The sequence below is a fragment of the Pogona vitticeps genome, chromosome 2 (assembly GCF_051106095.1).
Source record: "Pogona vitticeps strain Pit_001003342236 chromosome 2, PviZW2.1, whole genome shotgun sequence".
In the NCBI taxonomy this organism is placed as follows: Eukaryota; Metazoa; Chordata; class Lepidosauria; order Squamata; family Agamidae; genus Pogona; species Pogona vitticeps.
In genome coordinates this window covers 94,118,043-94,137,372 of record NC_135784.1, presented here as the reverse complement: position 1 = coordinate 94,137,372, position 19,330 = coordinate 94,118,043, and the positions used below count along the sequence as shown (strand labels likewise).

Sequence of the window (19,330 nt, the reverse complement as noted above, 5' to 3'; positions counted from 1 at the left end):
GGAATCAGTGGGAGCCATGATACAGGAACAGGAATTCTTTAGTTACAAAAAAATTGCTACCTCTGGCATGATTTTACAGAACGCAAGATTATTTCAAAATAAGCACAGACTTCTTTTTTTTCTCTTAAGTCCTAAATTTTACTATTAGTATCTATCACAGAATTGTGTTTTTTTAATGGGAAATATCAGTCTCCCTCCCTCCCTAAGAATTTCTTCACACACACTCTTCCGATTTCCAAGCTCTGTCTCAGACTTTTAAAAGGGGGTGGTGGGGAGGTACAGAAATCAGAAATCATTGCATTACTCATATACCAAGGCAGAAGCCAGGAATTTTCAAGAAGTTGCCAGCGCACGCGTTATATTTTTTTTCTGCCCTCCTAGCACGCTTACTCTAGATTCTAGTGATGCTAAATTTATCCTCTCACAGATATGACCTTTATTTTTATAGAAGTAAATTGCTAGCTGACAGAGAATGCATTACTGAGCAATACTCAGGGATATGTAATAAAGAGTTTCTGCTTTTTGGAGACCAGCAGAAGGTGTTCACAATGCACTACAGAAGAGATAAAATCTCCATACACAGAGCTTAACGTCTCTTTGCCTTTATGAATCCAAGTGTTCACATAACCGTTTCTTATCTATGATTGTTCTACCGGGAATCCATCTAAGCCTCTAAAGATGAGATGATAGCTCCTCTTACGAAGATGAGGGGCATGCATTTATCTACTTGTTTCAACAGTTCAGCATCAAATATTAGAGCCCAGGCTCAAGCCAACTCTGGTGGACAAGACAGCATTTCTTCAGGCATTGACAAGACTAGATGCTTCTTCTGCCCCTAAAAGGGATGTGCTCTTAAGAGGAAAGGTCTGTCAAATTACACCAGCACAAGGTTGCCTCCATCTGCATTAGGTAAATTACCTTGCTTTGGTTTTATAACTGGTGCAATGGAAGACAGTTTTGCCTTGTTTTTATATCTGATGTCTCATACACATAAATGAGAAAGGTTTCTGAGCCTGGAGAGATAAAGTAATAGATGGAGGGAAGACATTTCTGCCTTAATTTGTGACGTGACTCTCAGATGCTACAACTTCCAAAGAGTTGCATTCAGTCTGTCTTAACATGTGTGCAGAAGAAAGAAAAAGAAGAAAAAATATTGTAACACTAAGACTAACAGTTTTACTTCAATGTTAATTTTTGTAAATCAAAGTATACCTCTGGAGATGCTACAGGGCAAAACAGCTAGTGTAAAGCATCTCAAACCAACATCTATTCAGATTTCCAGAGCAATATTACACATTTTTAGTCAGTCAATGTACTGTACATGTGATTGGATCACCTGATTGATCAGATCATCATAAGTCTACATTTGACCAAAACAGACATTCTGAAAAAATTATACATTTCTGTTTTAAAAAGTGGATGGACAGACATCCTCCCCACCACACATACATGTTATACATGAAAGGAAATAGACACATAGAACGACTGATTCCTCACACTGACTTCCTTGACTTTTCTTGTTCCCACTCCTTTCCCAACTCCTTACTGCCTAAACGCATCTAACCAACCACTTTGAGGAAGAGTCTAGACTTAAAAGAGACAGAGGTGAAAAGATACTCTTTTGAAAGAATAGTGTTTCAGAAAGGAGCACGCTCCCCTCCCACTTGAAGTCATGAGGCTGGAGTATCCCCAGGCTTCTAAAACACACAAGGAGAAAACCTCAAGGTAACTCAGCGCTGCCCACCTTTTTTCTGCTTCGCCCACTGAAATGACGATACCACCCTCACAAAACTCATTACAGGAAATGTCAGACTTTTTCTTTTTAAACAGAACAGGAAAGAGCTTGAGAGAGAGAGAGAAGTCAGTTGATTTTTTTGTTGTTGAAAATGTCAGTTTTCTAATAGGTTATGAGTGGTTATATATTTTTTCAAAACACAGATTCCCCCCCCCCCCCAAGAAAACCAGGTTAAAAGTGTATGGTGAACACACAATCTGCAATGCAACTTCTGAAGATTTCAACTCTATGTTTTAATACTTGGGTGGAGCAAAGGTAGCTCCGGATCTCTAGCTTGGTCCTTAGATGACTTTCAATAGGTCAGAAAGAGACTCTCATGCCCACTGACTGCTTGAAAACCTTTTGTCAACTTGTTGAAACAACACACTGTTAAGAGTATGAGTAGAATATATTTTTACAAAAGAACTTGGGAGCTTTGTTCTCATTCTGATCACAACTTCCTAGGCTGAGCATGTGCTCAGAGTCACTCTGTTCCTCAACACTTAGTGCATGTCCACTATTTTATCCCTAATTCCAGAGGGACAATCTTGGAACATTAGTAAAAAGAACAGAGGAGATCTCAAAAGCCTAAGATTGGCTCATTCCAGTCTGACGCTGCCGTTACACTATGAAAACTAATTAAGAAATGGATCGGGGTTTTGAAGTTCATTTAAAGTATTGTGGTAGTCACATGGTTCTTGGGTCAATATGTGTGTTCTCTTGGGAAAACGTTTAATCCTTGCATTTGAAATTTTGTCCTGCACCTGCATGCCCACACACTGGATGCCTCTCACAACCAATAATAACTCATGCTGTGATGTTATTTTAAATATATTTTAATTTCTTGCAATTTGACATAGTGCTAGTTCAGACAGATCAGACTGAAAGGTTTTTCCTACAGCCCCAAACCTGTGATCCTGACATCCATTACTTGACAAACCACACGGTGTCAAGATTTGTTCCTTTAAGTGAACAAGGGATTGAATTTAATATTGTAGTGAGAATGCAAAGCCATGCCTGTAAATGTCAAGTCTGATGGCATGCATCTGGAACAAGCTTAGGTAGTGCTTGCTAACCACATTCAGCTGCTATGTCTGCAGTGATAGGCTGCTCTTACTATTTAAGCAAGAGAGTGAGAACAGCACTTGTCACTCAGTTGCGAGTCTGGTGGTCATTACTTCTGTGAATGTTCTGTTTCTCTGAGAGATCTATGCACATGCCTATGTATATACCGCATTTGCCGCGTATAAGACAACCCCAACATTTCCACTCAAATTATAGTGTTTGTTATATACTCGCCATATAAGACTACCCCTCCCTCTGCCTTTTACCTCGCTGGAGGGGCCAAAGAGGGAGGAGAAGGAAAGCAAGTTTCTGGGGCGGGCTACCAGCTGGCCCGAGGCAGAGGCCAGTGCCTGCTCGCTTGCCCAGCCTCCAGAACTCTCCTTGGGAGCCTGGCACAGTGGCGGCGCTGGCGATGAGTGGGGTGGCACTGGCTTGTCACAGGTGCCATTTGCTTGCCAGCTTCTCTCCGCCCGGGCAACATGGTGGTAGATCACGGGGAAGAAGAAGGCGGCAATGCTGCTCCTGCTACTTTCTGCGAGGGCAACTGTGTGAGGAAATGACTGAGCCAGTGGGGACCGAGCTACGCCCACTTCCCGGGCTGGACTCGCCTCTCCATACTGCTTCCTGCTGGGCCATACGGCGCCTGAGAGCCGGAGCCGCCCACTGCCTCCTCGGGAGAAGAGGTGCCACCTCCGCCACCTCCTCTTCTTCTTGCTCCTCTTCCTCATTTACCTCTCCTCTTTCCTCCTTCAGGTGGTGGCGTTGCTGTGGCTGCTCCTGCTGTCGCCGGTGAGGGGAGGCAGCATCGGCGCGACTCCTGCCAAATAAGCGCCCGAGTCAGCGGAGCGCTCTACGCAGGCCGGTGGGCACAAAGATGTTGCTCTCGCTGGTGCTGCACACCTACTCCATGCGCTACGTGCTGCCCACTGTGGGTGCACCGGCATATAAGATGACCACCCCACTTGGAGGCATGTTTTTCAGGGCAAAAAACGTCATCTTATACACCGGCAAATACGGTATGTCTGACAAATGCTAACATATAAAGTCTAATATATTATGTTTTAAGTCTTATCAGAACTATCTCCATGTTTTTCCTTATACATCTGCATCTTTCCTCTGCTTATAAAGGGGACGATCTGAAGCTACCAGATAAGAGACTCTGTGTAACTTGTTATCTTGGGCTCTAAGGTTTGTTTTCCCTAACAGAGTGCTCTTGGAAGTTTCATTATCCAAATCCGACTCCAAGCTTCTGTAGAGGCAAACGCCACATCCGCCTTTGGAGTTGGACCCACGCCAAGAGAGACATAATTTACACCAACAAAGGCATTCACATACGCCAAAAAGATTCAAAATAAATTGATTTCACAAGCATTTTAAAATAAAAGCTTGCAGCCAAATAAAATACCTTCTTTTCCAACCAAAACACACACTTCCCAGGTAAAAATATCCTCACATCACGTACTGTAGTAGAAACTGATTTCAAACATGCTAAACCCAATTCAAAAACAGAGTTTTCCCATGTAAAACTGAGCCCTTAAACATATTAATATACAGTTGTGTTCAAAATTATTCAACCCCCACTGAAATTGAATGTTTTGGCCATTTTGACATTGATTTTGATCAGTCATCTTGCTTACATTTACATGAAAGAGGCACTTGTAGGTCAGAGAAATATAACCTTAAGTTTATAATGAAATAACCACAAATGTCTTTTCTGTGCTCACATCATTATTAGTTTTTATTCAACCCCCAAGTGACATTCAATCTTAGTACTTAGTACAACATCCTTTTACAGTTATAACAGCTTTTAAACGTGAAGCATAGCTTGACACAAGTGTCTTGCAGCGATCTATGGGTATCTTCGCCCATTCTTCATGGGCAAAAGCCTCCAGTTCAGTCAAATTCTTAGGCTTGCGCACTGCAACTGCTTTCTTTAAGTCCCACCAGAGGTTCTCAATCGGATTTAAGTCTGGTGACTGCGATGGCCACTCCAAAATGTTCCAGCCTTTCCTCTGCAACCATGCTCTAGTGGACTTGGAGGTAGGCTTGGGATCATTGTCCTGTTGAAAGGTCCAACGTCTCCCAAGCCTCAGGTGTGTGACGGACTGCATCACATTTTCATCCAATATCTCCTGGTACTGAAGAGAATTCATGGTACCTTGTACACGCTGAAGCTTCCCTGCACCTGCAGAAGCAAAACAGCCCCAAAGCATTATTGACCTTCCGCCATGCTTCACAGTAGGCAAGGTGTTCTTTTCGTCATATGCCTTGTTCTTCCTCCTCCAAACATAGCGTTGATCCATGGGCCCAAACAGTTCTAATTTTGTTTCATCAGTCCACAGAACACTATCCCACAACTTTTGTGGTTTGCCCACATGATTTTGGCATACTGTAGTCGACTCTTCTTATTCTTGGGAGACAGCAAGGGGGTGCGCCTGGGGGTTCTGGCATGAAGACCTTCATTACGCAGTGTGCGCCTTATTGTCTGAGGTGAAACTTCTATACCCACATCTGACAAATCTTTTTTCAGTTCCTCAGCAGTCACACGGGGACTTTTCACCACTCTACGCTTTAGGTAGCGCACAGCAGTCGAAGTCAGCATCTTCTTTCTTCCACGACCAGGTAGCATTTCAACAGTGCCCTTTGCCTTGAATTTGCGAATGATGCTTCCTATGGTGTCTCTTGGTATGTTTAACTTCTTTGCAATCTTCTTATAGCCATTGCCCTTCCTGTGAAGACAAATCACCTCTTCTCTTGTCTTCCTGGACCATTCTCTTGACTTCACCATGTTTGTAACCACACCAGTAAATGTCTAGAAGGAGCTGAGTATCACAGTCATTTTAAAGCTGCCTAATTGGTGCTTATTATGCTTGATTGGTGCTGGGTGACATCCACAGGTGTTTTCAATACCTGATCGAAAACACCTGAATGAACCTCTCTTCTTCAGAGTGGTAGTCTTTAAGGGGTTGAATAATTGTGGCAATGAAGAAACCACAAAAGAAACATTTACTACTGTATTACATAAACAATTGATGTTATTTTAGTTGCATTTGGTTCTTTAAAACGTCCTTGTAGGATTTCATTCTGAATACAATTCCAAATGTACACTATAGTCCCTAAACCCCTTTACAGCATTGGGGGTTGAATAATTTTGAACACAACTGTAAGTGTGAAGGCACAATGGGAGGGAATACTGCATTTCCCCCAAAATAAGATAGGGTCTTGCATCAATTTTTGCTCCAAAAAACACACACTAGGGCTTATTTTCAGGGGATTTTGTTTTACAGGCATGCAATTTTTTGTTTGCTGCACAATGCTGCAGGGCAGGGTTTCACTAAACTAGGGCTTATTTTGGGGGTAGGGTTTATATTACGAGCATCCTAAAAATCATACTAGGTCTTATTTTCGGGAAAACTGGGTATCTCTCATGTTACTGCCTTTCTCCTTGAGTGTTCTTTCTATGTTTCCACAGGTTCACAGACTGCTCTTTCGAGATCAGTTTTCTTTATTAACGCAGTCAAAAGTGAGACGCTACAAGTTGAACCTCATACCCTTTGGAAAGGATCTGAAACCCACCATTCTAGCATGCAACAATACCTGCTGTTCTTGAAAACTGGTGAACCTGTGGCTGATGAACTCACACAAATCTAAAGACAGCATTCAGCAACAAACAATTAACAGTGGCCTATGCAAAGATAACAAGTATTATAAAAATTGAAAGTTTTAATTTGCAGAGGCAGAACATCTTTAAGGTAGCTTCCAAAGAAAGCCGGCCTCATTTCTAAGGAGCTTTGTAGGACCTTAGAAACAACTGATATGAAGTCTATACATATTGTTTTATTATGATGATGTTGGCAATGATTTATGGTGACCCTTCTCAGGGTTTCCCAGGTAAAGGATACTCAGAAGTGGTTTAATTCTTCCATTGCGACTATATGCCTTTTTCTCTAGGCTCTAATGCATGGACCTGAAATATGCCCATCTTCACTTCAGCATTTCCTTTCATTCTTTAAAATCATGAGCTGTATTTATTCTGAGCCTTCTACTGCTACTTTAAATCTGTGTGCCTTCATGTTTTGCTTTGTTTTAAAGAACTGTTTTAATTGTGAGCTGCTCTGGGAGGCAGTGGAAGATAGGAGGACCTGGCGTGCTCTGGTCCATGGGGTCACGAAGAGTCGGACACGACTTAATGACTAAACAACAACAGGAGTCTTCAGACTGATACAAATATAAATATCTGTAGTAAATGCACGCAGAAACACCTTTCCTGAATTGTTACTTCGGCTTCTTTCCAATCCAGAAACCTGGGCACAAAACAGCCATATCAATATAAAGAAAGAAATAGTACATTACTAACATCTTCTTCAGACATTACCGTCTGGGTGCTGCTTGTGTGAACTGCTAGATAGCTCAGTGGTTTAGGCATCTGGCTGTGGAACCAGGGACTGGGAGTTTGATTTTCCATTGTGCCTCCTTGACAGGGGCTGGACCCAATGATCCACAGGGTCCCATCCAGCTCTGCAGTTCAAAGATGATAATGATGATGATCTTCTCAGATCGTGTGTTAAAATCAATAAAAAGTAACAGAACAACATAAATGAATGCTAGATTTCCAAGCATTCACAGAGATCAGAAGCAGATGCATGTTAGCTATACCTGACACACAAAGGTATTAAAGATGGAGATGCACTCTTCAATACAAGCATTTTAATAACAGTGATGGACCACAGTTCATGGTCCAAAATATTTGAAAATATATATTGTACTGTATTATCAGTGATTCCTTTGCTATTCACGCTGACATCAGGGTAGTGATGCCTTTGCATAGATAACTATCGCTATGAGACAGCAGCTTACATGGTACCAAACAAACAGAAAAGTGCCAGAGTGCATATTAGAAAGTCTTTTTGACATGTGTTACCCAAAGACTAGAGGAAGGTGTAAGAACTGCTTCCAGGATTGTGACAAGTCCTACAGAGTTCGCAACAGACATCCATAGGAACACCTACAGTTAGTTGGGATTATCCACAACTACATTTGGGAGACAGAACAAAGGATGTGTGAAAATGGTGTGAAAGGCAGCAAGTCTCGATCAGCGGCCGACAGAGATTGCAGAACAGCCATCAACACAGTTCTTCATAGTAGACAACATTTTAGTATGCGGAAGAAGGTCAAGCAAATGCACAGCTGTTGGCAGCACGAGTCCTTCCTCCCACTAGTGTGCTGCACACAGCCTTCAAAGAGATATGCGGTATATTGACCTTTAACGCAAAGCCCAGACACCTACAGTACGTGGAGAGGTGCAGCAAACCAATGAAGTGTGCAGTGAGGCATTCCACATGCTTCAGCTCATCAAATGTGGCTTAGAAGGACTCATGGGTCTTTATAGATTTCGACATGCTCACAAGAGGACAATTAAAGTCTGAGCTGATACGGGCATTATCCCATACTGGATAAAAAGCAGCTTGAAGAGTGCAATTTTAAAAAAAAATTTACGCACTAGAGGGAAATGTGTATGTGTGTATATACATAAGCATGCACACAAGCTCCTGTTCCAGATTGCAGTTTCCTTCACTTGCTTTTTGACTCTGCCCATTGGAGAGCCCAGTAGATCAAAGAAAGTCATAGAGAATTGGCATTAGTAATATGAAGATAGGGAGGAATACTAACACTGAAATGCACAACTGCATCAGAGACTTCCCCTCAAGCTGTGGTGTAGAACCTTTAGCCCTACCCCACTTCCATATTTTGGATTCCAGCTTCCAGTCTTGTATCACTAGCCATGCTGCCTGCCGAGGCTTCTGGCAGTTGAGGGCCAAAACATCTGACAGACCTCAAGGCGCTCCACCCCTGCCTTAAACAACCGGGAGAGAAGCCTTCCTTCTAGGTACTCAGTCTCTTCTTGTGGCTAGCAGAACAGACAAGAGTCTGCAAGTGAGATCAATCTAGGCTACAAGCAAGAATCATGATAGTACACTATCCACAGGATCAGTATCTACGTTTTCACTTATCTGCAGTCTAAAAATATTAAAAGAAAAAATGGAAATACCTATTTCCATGATGTACTTACCAGAACTGTCCACTAGAAGAAACCAATGTATAGGGTTTGTTATTATTTGTATTTTCCAGCATCCATGGAGGGAGGATGGGACCTATCCTCATGGATATGGGGGGCGTTTTCTACTGTATTAAAATTAATACCTATACTCACAGGTTTTTTTTACTGGTGTCACTTTACCCATAGTATTGACTTATCTCCAACTCAGTTCAACTTGTATGATAACTGCAACCAGTACGCTGTGGTCTATATTATTACCTTTAATTACTATGGTTATTTACAACATTTATGTCTCAACTTTTCTTGACTGACTGCAAGGTGGCCTATATAGCTCTCCGTCTGTCCCTTTTATTCTCACAACTACCCTCTAAATCAGTTTTGGACGGAGACAGAGTCAGCCGAAGTCACTTAGACTTCCAAGGCTGACTGGAGGCTGGAACCTGCGTTCACATTCCAGTCCAGTACTCTAACCACCGCACTACAATCAGACTTTCTCTCTACAGACAGATCTTTCCCAACTTCATCTGTGGCACAGCAGCCTACATGCCAATAAAACCTATTCCAGAGGGTCTCCCAACCATACAGAGCAGATGGGTGCACATGCAGAGAAATAGTATCCTTCAACTATCGCCGGAAGAACACGAACAGTAGTTAGTAAAACAAGTGACTATATTTGGCATACAGGTTCAGATATCTGACATGGAGTAACAAAATTATTTCTGTAGATTGGGCAGTAACATTTCCCATGGTTTGGCTTTAGACTTTGCAAGATATCACCTTGCAAACCTACTTGCCTATCTCACTGTTTACACACTAGAGAGAAGATTAGTAAATGTTTCAGATTATCAGTTTAGCATATATGTCTACTGTATTTTGTAGACTTTTAAAACTGATAGCCATGCTGGCAGGAGAATTTGGGAGTTGCAGTCCAAAAAGGTAACTTTTCCAAGCACTAGGGCAAACATAATACAACATGCAAGCCATTACCTATTAGAAGAAGAGGGACTGCTTTGGTTCCAGCCAGTGGACCTACTTGAGAAGCGGCAACTAATTTGTCAAGACAATGAAATCAAGCAATGGCAGTTCTCCAGATACTGTAGTGAAACTGGTCAGTTTCCTCTAGAGCAAAAGGTTCTTTATGCAAGCTGAACCCTGGTGTTAGGGCCAAGAGACAGAAGCAAGAAGGGAGTAGTTTGATTTGGTGGTTCCTAACCATGGGGAACCCAGATGTTCTTGGACTGCAACTCCCAGAAACCCAAGCCAGCACAGCTAGTGGTGAAAGTTTCTGGGATTTTTTGGTCCAAGATTATCTGGGGACAAAAGGTTGGGAACCACTGGAAACTTTAACTGATTCAGTGATGACACTATGGGAGGGGAGATGTCTGTGAAATTCAGGCGATCAGACTGCAGCCTGGACTTCAGTGTACCAACGCCCTAGCTACTAGCTAAGGAAATACCATATTTTTCCATGTATAAGACAGCCCCATGTATAAGACGCTGCTCCACTTTTCTAACTCAGAATTTCTCTCTTTGCAGAAGGCTGGTTTCCCCCCTCACAAAAAGTGGAGGGGGAAAGCAGCTTTTTGCAAAGAAACTGAGGGGGAAAGCACCCCCCCGCTTTCCCCCTCCACTTTTTGCTAGGGGAAAAGCAGCTTTTTGCAAAGTGGAAGGGGAAAGCAGGGATCAAAGCGCTTTGATCCCTCCCCCTTCTTACTTCCATGTAAAAAACGACCCTCAATTTTAGGAAAAAGTATCATTTTATACACAGAAAAATATGGTAATTGTAATATCCCAGAAAAAAATACAGGTTTTTAAGCGCTGCAGAAATTTAATATCAAAGAAACGAGCCGAGACTTACAGATCCTTTGGAAGAAGCTAACAATTGTATTTTTATTGCTTTATAAATTGTCTGGCTAAAAGGCTCTCAACCAAGAGCAGTTAACTCTTGCCGTTCAAATGTTTCTGAACTGCAGCTCCATAATCCTTCACTATCGGCTGTTGTTGGTAGAGACAGTATGCGAAAAACATCTGGAGAAGTATGCCCACTCCTGCTTTAAGACAACAGCCAACAACTGAAACCACCAAGGCTAACAGAACCAGGGACAAATAATACCAAACTTCTCAAGGTCTCTTACTCAAGTTTGGACCTGTCCCTATTTTATTTTATAGAAACTGAGCTTTGCCTTCATGGAACACAGGATAGCTTGGGAAGTCATGAAGTTAAACCTTCCAAAAAGTTCTAGTTCTTGAAAAAACTAAATGTGATTCCAGGAGAGATAAAATTTCAACTGCTCCAAGAAACCTTCCAAGTAACCTTTCTATTGCCTGAGAATAGGAACACCAGAATAGCAAACTATTTTTAAAATTTGCTTAGTACAGTTGGGCAAGACACAACTCCAACCATGCTATTTGGTGATGACACTGACAATCTAATAGTGCAAGCAAGAGGAATTGCTTACACACCCAGTCTCACCTAGTATTCATTATTACCATGGGAGCATTAAATGATGAGAACAAGCATAACCTGGGGAAAGGGGAATTCTCAGGCTGAAGTACCCATTGCTCAAGACCTATAGTAAGGGTAGGGAATCTGAAGCACTTCAGAGATTGTTGAATCATAGCTCCCACAATTCCTGCCTGTTGGCTAGCATAAGTGTATTAAAACAGTAATCATGAGGCTAGTCAGAGGGAAATTGAGGTTGCTGTTTTTCACACAACGCAATTGTGCATCAACTTGATGTCCATTAACTGAATGTGGATACAAAGCCAGCTTATCAGTTTATTTTGTTTTCGTTAATGAAGCATTCAGGGCAGCTAAATATGTCCTCACAATGCCTGTTGTTGTGGAAAGATGCGAGAAAACTCATAAAGTGTACCTTCTGCTCCCTTAGACTGTCACGTAAATATTCTTGCAGGGAAAGTATATGTGGAAAACCCTTTGATTCAGTTTAATACACTTCAATTATCAGTTGGAAAAGGTATAGGTGCTATGGTGACAGCTACATTTCATAAGATTTACAAATTCAAAAGGCCAAAGATCTCAATAACTTTCAGACCTGTTGATATGAACAAGGCAATCTACTGGGGACAGATCCTGATGCTCCTTTGTCCTTTTCAAAGTCTACTAGCCAATTAACCAGTATCTACTGAAAAAGCACAGAAAAGCATTAATCTCTTTGAACAGGCTATAGAGTAGGAAGGTACTTTCAGAATGTGACATATATTCACAAAAGTAGGGTGAGTTTACCCACCCAGGTAAATTCACCCACTTTAGAAGTCACCTTCCCTGACATACTACAAATGGCAGGATTATGATGTTTCTTGACCGGAAATTTCCAAAAATACGGCCTTCCCCCCATTTTCTGAAGACAACGAGTTAACATTTGCCAGAAGAACTGCTCTTCATGACAAGAAAGAATATGGGCAATCTTACGGTTCCTTTTTCAAAAAGTTATTATCTGTTAAGTAATTGCCACCACTCCAAAGGTAGCCAAAATATACAAACATAGCTTTAAACCCAATTTAATGTATTTTTACTCAGAAGTAAGCTTCACTGAGCATAATTCCAAGCAACCATGCACAGAAGTATACATAGTTTTAGAATACTTGACATACGTGTATTGTAATGATTTAACCTCAACTTAATTTTTCTGAATTGTAAAATGGGGTAATATCTCCCTGCATTATTCTGAGAAGAAAAATTACCAAAAGAACAAAAAAGTGATGTGAAAAGTTAGCATCTTATAATGTGTGTGGGGAAGAGCACGAGACCTTCCAGATGTTGTAGGACAGAGGTGACAGATGATGGCGGTTGCATCTTAACTACATCAGAAGGCTTGCGTGTTCTCTATCCCTGGTGTAATGGAAAGAAAGTTGAGGTTGTATTCAGAACTGAATTCAATTCCTATCCCAGGAAAACAGATCTCTAGGTAGCCACTGTCTCTTAAAAAAAAATACAGTCTCATGACACTAAGTGATGGTATCTTTGTTTGCCAACCCGAAACTCTTAGAAGGAAGGTGAAACACAAACACATGAAGTTAACACTACAGTCCTGTAATGTAAGTCATGGTGCCATTAGACCTACACCAAAACAGCTTGAGCCTTACGCATCCTAAGTCTCGAGGTTCCAAGGCCAAGATCATGGCTTCGCATATCAGCAAACAATTCTACCCATTTACAATCTGGCCTGGCTCTTCCACCCATACTTCAACCATAAATGCACCGTTTCATCATCTTTTAACAATGGATGAGAGTACCATGGAAATGTGACTTGAAAGGTAAACAGCCTGTTTCTGTCACTGCCCAGTCCTTTCAAAAACTCTTAAATGCATACTTTAAAAGTCAATTAATCTCTCCGTAAGTGTCAGATTTAAATCCCACCTTGCCCAAAGGGGTAAAGGCAGTGGGGACCACAGCGAATCACAAGCCTTGTCGTTATTACTTCCATTGGCATTCCAGATCACAGCAGAAACTGAGGGGCTGCTGCTGGTCTATGAACAGGATATTTCAAGGATACACAGAATGGAAGCAAAAGTAAAATCATTTTCCAGATTCTGGAAACTGATCCACCTTAGATCTCGCCTGCCACGGCTACCGTCCTCAGGAGCAACATGCCACCTCTTGCCAAATCATAAGCAGATCCTGTCTTGACCTAGTTTGATCAGGTCTTTTAGACGAATTGTGCCCTTATCCCAATAGCCCAAGAAGAGATACGAGACAGGATCCCCTCCTCCCTTAGCATCAGTGACATTCAGCAGCATCTCGAATTTCAACTTCAAAATGATGGTCTCTGGCAATTAAGGTGAGCTCCCCCCGAGTGGTGAACAAACCCCCCCTTCTTGCCCGGGAAAAGGCCTCGATCTTTGTTACACTTGAGGAAAAGGGGGGGCACCTAGGCGTAAGCTAGTCCTACCTGTGAAGGCTCTACGGGTGACGGGGATCTCTCCGCGTCCCGGCTCGACTGTGTTTTGCATCGCTGACATCTCTCCTACTTCCTCTCCGCAGGCTGCTCAAGAGGAAGCTGAGTCAGAAGCGTCTCGCCTGGAATTTCCCTGGCTTATGATTGACAAGGCGGGCAGCTAATCAGCAGACTTCTCCTTTTAAGCGCAAACCAGGCGGCCTTGAGGCTGCTCGGCGATAAAGGGAGTTGCAGAGAGCCAACTGGAGGCGTCGGAGCGGGGAAGCCCTTTGGGGAGGGCCGAACGGGCGGCTGAAGGGTTTGCCTGCGCAATAAAGGACTTAGGGTCACAGTGGCTGCCCCCCCCCCGAAAACTGTGCCGAGGTGGAACACAAATACTTACTCAAGAGTAAACGCCACTGAAGTGCAGTGGGGCTTTCCTTTCTGAATATAGTAAAACGATGGGGTGGTGCACTTTCTGCACTCCGCCGCTGTATTGATTTTGATTTGGGGTGGGGGCGAGTTTTGTTTTATGTCCTCCTAAGCTTGCACCTTTTAAAAAGAAAAACCTTTATGTACAAATTAGTCAGATAAAATGTTGATCAGGGGATTCTAGAAGTTGTAGTCAAAAAAAAAGGGTGTGTGTGTGTTGGAACGTTTCCAATCTCGCCATAAAGGAACGGGAAATGAGATTGGAGGAGAATTCTGTGGAGAGGAAGCATTAAACTGACTAGACTGACTCGGAGCTTAGGAGAAGTAATCAAGGAAGCATAAGAATTCCGCACAATAGTCCTCTACTCCAGGACAAAATAAAACATGAATTAAGAGCATATGATTGTTACCAATCTGGACCGTTGCATATCTTGGTAAGTGTGAAGATCTTTGCACAACGGAAACAGGAGCAACAGGGGGTCTAGTAAGAGTTTTATTGGCTTATTTGTTGCAAGCACAGCCTTGAGGAGAAAGTCTTTGACAGTGTTTAGTGAGTCCGAAGTTCATGTTTTCCTTCATAGGATAATTACAAAAACTCAGGTTTGATGCCAATACTTTAGCATCAACTTCATGGCTGAACTCAAGCAGTAAGTTTCAATGAAAGTACGTCCACTGAAGGAATGTTTTATTTATTTAAAATATTTTTACCCTGCCTTTCGTCTCAAAAAGAACCCAAGGCAGCTTACATCATTCAAAGACAATATTTAAAAGCTAAAAACAGTAAGTAAAAAAGTACTAAAAAAAGGATCACACAACCACTGCACTAAAAATGACAACCAAAATCAACAGCTACAACAGATTCAAAGCAGCAAGGCATAACACTCCACTTAAAACCCATCTCAGATAGAAAATCACTAAGGCAAAGCCTTCGTGATTGAGAGTCTTTGGAAAGTCAACTCCTCCATAGGTTCCATTGATTCAATGGGCCTGTGCTAGTTGTAACTTAGTGCGGAATTTCATCCCATATATAATTAAGTTTGGAAGGGAGGGGTATGTGTCTTGCTGTTCGCCGTCTTTTTAAAAATTTGCCTAGATGTGTATAATAGTAAAGAAAAGTGTGGGTGTGTACAAAGTGAGTAGATACAGAAGGGCACTAAAGAGACTGTGCTTTCAGTAAGAGATGCCTAACAGGAAACTTTTGCAAATATAGCTGTCACAATGCTGACAAAATGCCCTCTTTTGAGCAATCTGCTAAGGCAGTGGTTCCCAATCTTGTGTAACCCAGGTGTTCTCGGACTTCAACTCCCAGAAACCTCGGCCAGCATAGCTGGTGGAGGAGGCTTCTGGGAACTGCAAACCAAGAACATTTGGGTTACTCAAGGATGGGAAATAAAATATCAGAGTCCTGCCTCATGTGCTGCACAGTGTCTGACTAGGAGCACACAGGTGCTCTCAGTCACCTCCCCCGGAAGCAGTCACTGATTGCCCCCCCCTCTGTTGCACAGCAGGGGACCAATTAAACTGGCTTATCTCTGATCAGAACCATCAGAAGGGAGGATTTACAACTGCCGGGAGGATTTACAAATGCCTTACAACCAAGGAGGGAGGGAGAGGTGATTTACATTTTCAGGTAGAAATGCCGGACATTTTAAAGCTTTTTAGCTTTGCCTGCCGGACGCAGGATTTTCGCTTAAAAAGCAGGACATGTCCTCCCTTTTCCGGACGTCTGGCAACCCTAAGCAAGGGGAAGTACAGAGAATCTAGTCATATACTGTCAGTAAGTTGGGTGAGGCATTAAGGAGTTTACTGAAGCCCTAGCATAATCATGTCTAATGAAACCCATTATTTAATAATATAATTTCAATTATGAAATCTGGAAATTAGCAATTTGCCTAGTGTATGGCTATTATAATTTGACAACTGGGAGCACACAGGTGTCCAGAAAAGTGAGGGGAACTCTTTATATTGCTGGATTTTCAGAGAGGTAGCTATGTCATATATTTCAGAAGAGGAAAAATGTATTAATTTGTGACACATTTACCTTGCAAAAGTTTTGCAGGGTTCTTAATGATTTTCATTTTGGAGGTCATTAATTAATTGTTTCACTATACATTGGGAGCAACTTGTCAGCACAAAAGACACCAAAATATATTTGTTAATGTGGTTGCACGACTAATGTTGAGAACCAGTGTAAGTTAGGGGATAGAATGATAGACGAGGAGGCCTGGGTTCAAGTCTCTGCTCGGCCAAATATCTCACATACCTTAGATACCATATTAGGGTCACTATAATTCAGATGCAACTTCATAGTACATAAAAGTAATATAATTAATGATGTTCTATTAATGCTGTTTACAAGTTATCTGAAGAGAACATCTTGCAAGATGAACTAGCTACAGTATATTTTTAAAGGAATAGCATCCTTCCTCTTTACAGGACGCAAGGCAGTTCACAATCAACTAGAACAATGTAATAAATGCAGTTAAAAACATAGTAAGGCATAGTATAAAAACAGTTAAATAATGATTTGAAAACCATCATTTAGAAACACTGAATGACATAGCCAGTCAGTTCATCATAGGCAGTATGCCATAATGGCTCCCACCTCTCCTAGGCAACCGAATGCATGTCTTAAAAAAGCAAACCGGTAGAAAGAAAGACAAGCGGTCGAGAGGAGGAGCAGGTGGGCAACCTGGGCTCCTGAAGGAGTGCACTCCACAGCCTGGCAGCAGCCACTCAAATTGTATTGGAAAAAAAAACTGACATCAGAAAATGTTGGCTCTCCAGAGATTATACATTTTCAGTCCCCCTCCCCTGCCCACAGCCAGCGGTGTGGGACTGCACAAAGTGAGCCTCTGAAAGGCTGAAAGTCCTCCACCTCTGGAATAAGATGACAGTGGCACTGAACAGCCATCGTAGGGAGGGTGGGAGACCAATATGCCTTGCATCAAGGGATCTGCCATTCTTCATGCCAATGAGTTCTCCCAGACAAAAGGCAGTGAGTGCAAGTGGCACAGAAAGCCACAGAGAGACACCTTTGGAGTTGGTCAGTCTTTCACCACACTAGCATTTCAAGAACAGCATCTGTCTATATTTATAGAGCTGTGGCATTCTAAAATTAGAAGGCAAGGTTTTAAAATAAAAGAGTCAGTGAGTGACAGCCGAAAAAAATGGGGTCAGCTACCAAGCCGACACATGTTTTAAATTCAAACAGCAGCGCTGCCCCTTTGTTAACAAAATGCTACCATCAAAGGTCCTGCCAGCTACTCAGCCTCTGCAGCTGTGGCATGCAATGAGAGGCTTGGTTTCTGGAGTTTCTCCCCCAGATTTCAGCTACTTTACCTCTCATGGTCCACAGACTCACCGCTGAGGATGTCAGTTTCCTGATACCACTTGGGAAGCCTTTTACTCTGAGACCTGAATTGTTCATTCTCTCACAGTTCTAAAAATCAACAGTGTTTTATAGATCCTGTATATGACTCTTCTAATTTAAGACACACACCCCAGTTAATTAGATTTTCTTCCTATTCTGAGCTACAACCGAGTCTCACAAGTGGCTAAAATCAGGGGCAAATGCCCTCTGATTACTTACTCAGGCAAGTAAGGGAGAGAGTCCAAAAAAGCCTTCCAGAGCGCTTTGATCGAATGAAGGGAGGAAGGCACACCCAAGCTTACTTTTAGTTTGGAGAAGGGGAATTCCCCTGCAATGGGGGCCCTAGACAGCTCTCCTTCTTTGTCGTTTTTTGAAGAGGATCCAGAAGTAATTGAGCTGAAAGGGCTCTCCTGCAGCCCAGAGGGGAGGGTATGCTGATGTGCGTCATCATTCAATGCATAATCTATTGAGCAGGAAATGTGATTTCAGTTTTTGAATCCTAGAAAAAAACATGGTGATTGTTTTAGATCAAGGGAGGTCCAGTTGTCCTGTCACATTCTTGAAATGACTTTTAAAAAGTGTATTGTGTTATGGTTACCTGAGGTCAGAAGGGCCCATAGTAACCTCTAAGCTACACTCTCCTGATTGTCCTGGGATGAGTAAAACTGAGGTGGACTAAATGTGCTGATGGTTGAATGACAATCTTTTTGCCTAGTACCCTCCCTCCACCTTAGTCTACTATGACCAAGCAGTGCTTCTAGGGAATTACCAGAAATCCACAATGTTGTTTGACTGCAAGGTAAGAATGGCAAAAATACCCACAAAACACACAGGCTCGTGTTAAATGGTTGAATCAGATATAATTTCAGTACCACTAACCTTTTCAGTCCCAAAAGAAGCAAACAGCTTTTTAAAAAATTAAATATTATTAAAGATGGTGAAAAACAAAAGGAACAAAACTTCAAAACAGTTTCAGCCATTATAGAACAGTCAAAACCCTTATGGAGCAAAATAATAAATCAAAAGGTTTGAAGCAGGAACAATTCCAGAAAGTTAGCTAACCCATGCTAATACTTACATCCTGACATAGCTTCAGCATAGTTCCAGAGCATATACAGAGTGCAAGTCATATAGCAGAGCAGCAGATGAGCATAGAATTTTCCTAAGAGATAACTAGGCTAAACTAAGTAACTTCTACTTCTCATTTTAATACCCCAAATGCCAGTTTCCAGACTCTTCCAGAAAATCTGCCAATCAGGCATTGAAATGGCTGAATATTCACAGGTATAACTTCTTTTCCCTCACTAAGCTGAAACCATTTTGCTAATTAATTCTGTACCAAGGAGTGACCTCAGTCCAGTTCTCTTGAAACTTCCTTTCTCACAGTGATAAGGAGTAGGTGTTTGCTGCCTTCCAATTACCAGTGGATACTTGTTCCTTCTTCTCTTAGTCAGCTTGTCCTGGACACAAATTACGAAGTCTGAGTTTCTAGAAGAGCAAGAGAAATAATGATCCCTTGTTTACCCAATCTCTTGTATATTGTTCTAGGAAAAGTATGAACAATGGACCCATATTCTGTCTAATTTCTGTAGCAGACAAAAATACATACATAGCCAATTAACTCTTAAAGTGCCATGTGTAACAAATGAACCTCTATCTATCTATCTATCTATCTATCTATCTATCTATCTATCTATCTATCTATCTATCTATCTATCTATCTATCTATC

At 41.9% G+C, this 19,330-nt stretch overlaps 1 protein-coding gene across 13 annotated transcripts in view; it reads right to left on the bottom strand.

The window, feature by feature from the left end:
- The window catches only part of TNIP1 (TNFAIP3 interacting protein 1), a 74,032-nt gene extending 56,147 nt beyond the window's left edge, over positions 1-17,885 (bottom strand). For 3 of the 13 annotated variants that reach the window (XM_020809965.3, XM_078385636.1, XM_078385637.1), the window contains exon 1: positions 13,811-14,084. The gene's annotated coding sequence lies outside the window, so the exon portion shown is untranslated. Of the gene's footprint in view, positions 1-13,810; positions 14,142-17,819 lie in introns of those variants that run through there. The other 10 variants (XM_020809962.3, XM_078385633.1, XM_078385632.1 and 7 more) reach the window with 5 other exon arrangements.
- Between the last annotated feature and the right edge of the window lie 1,445 nt (positions 17,886-19,330).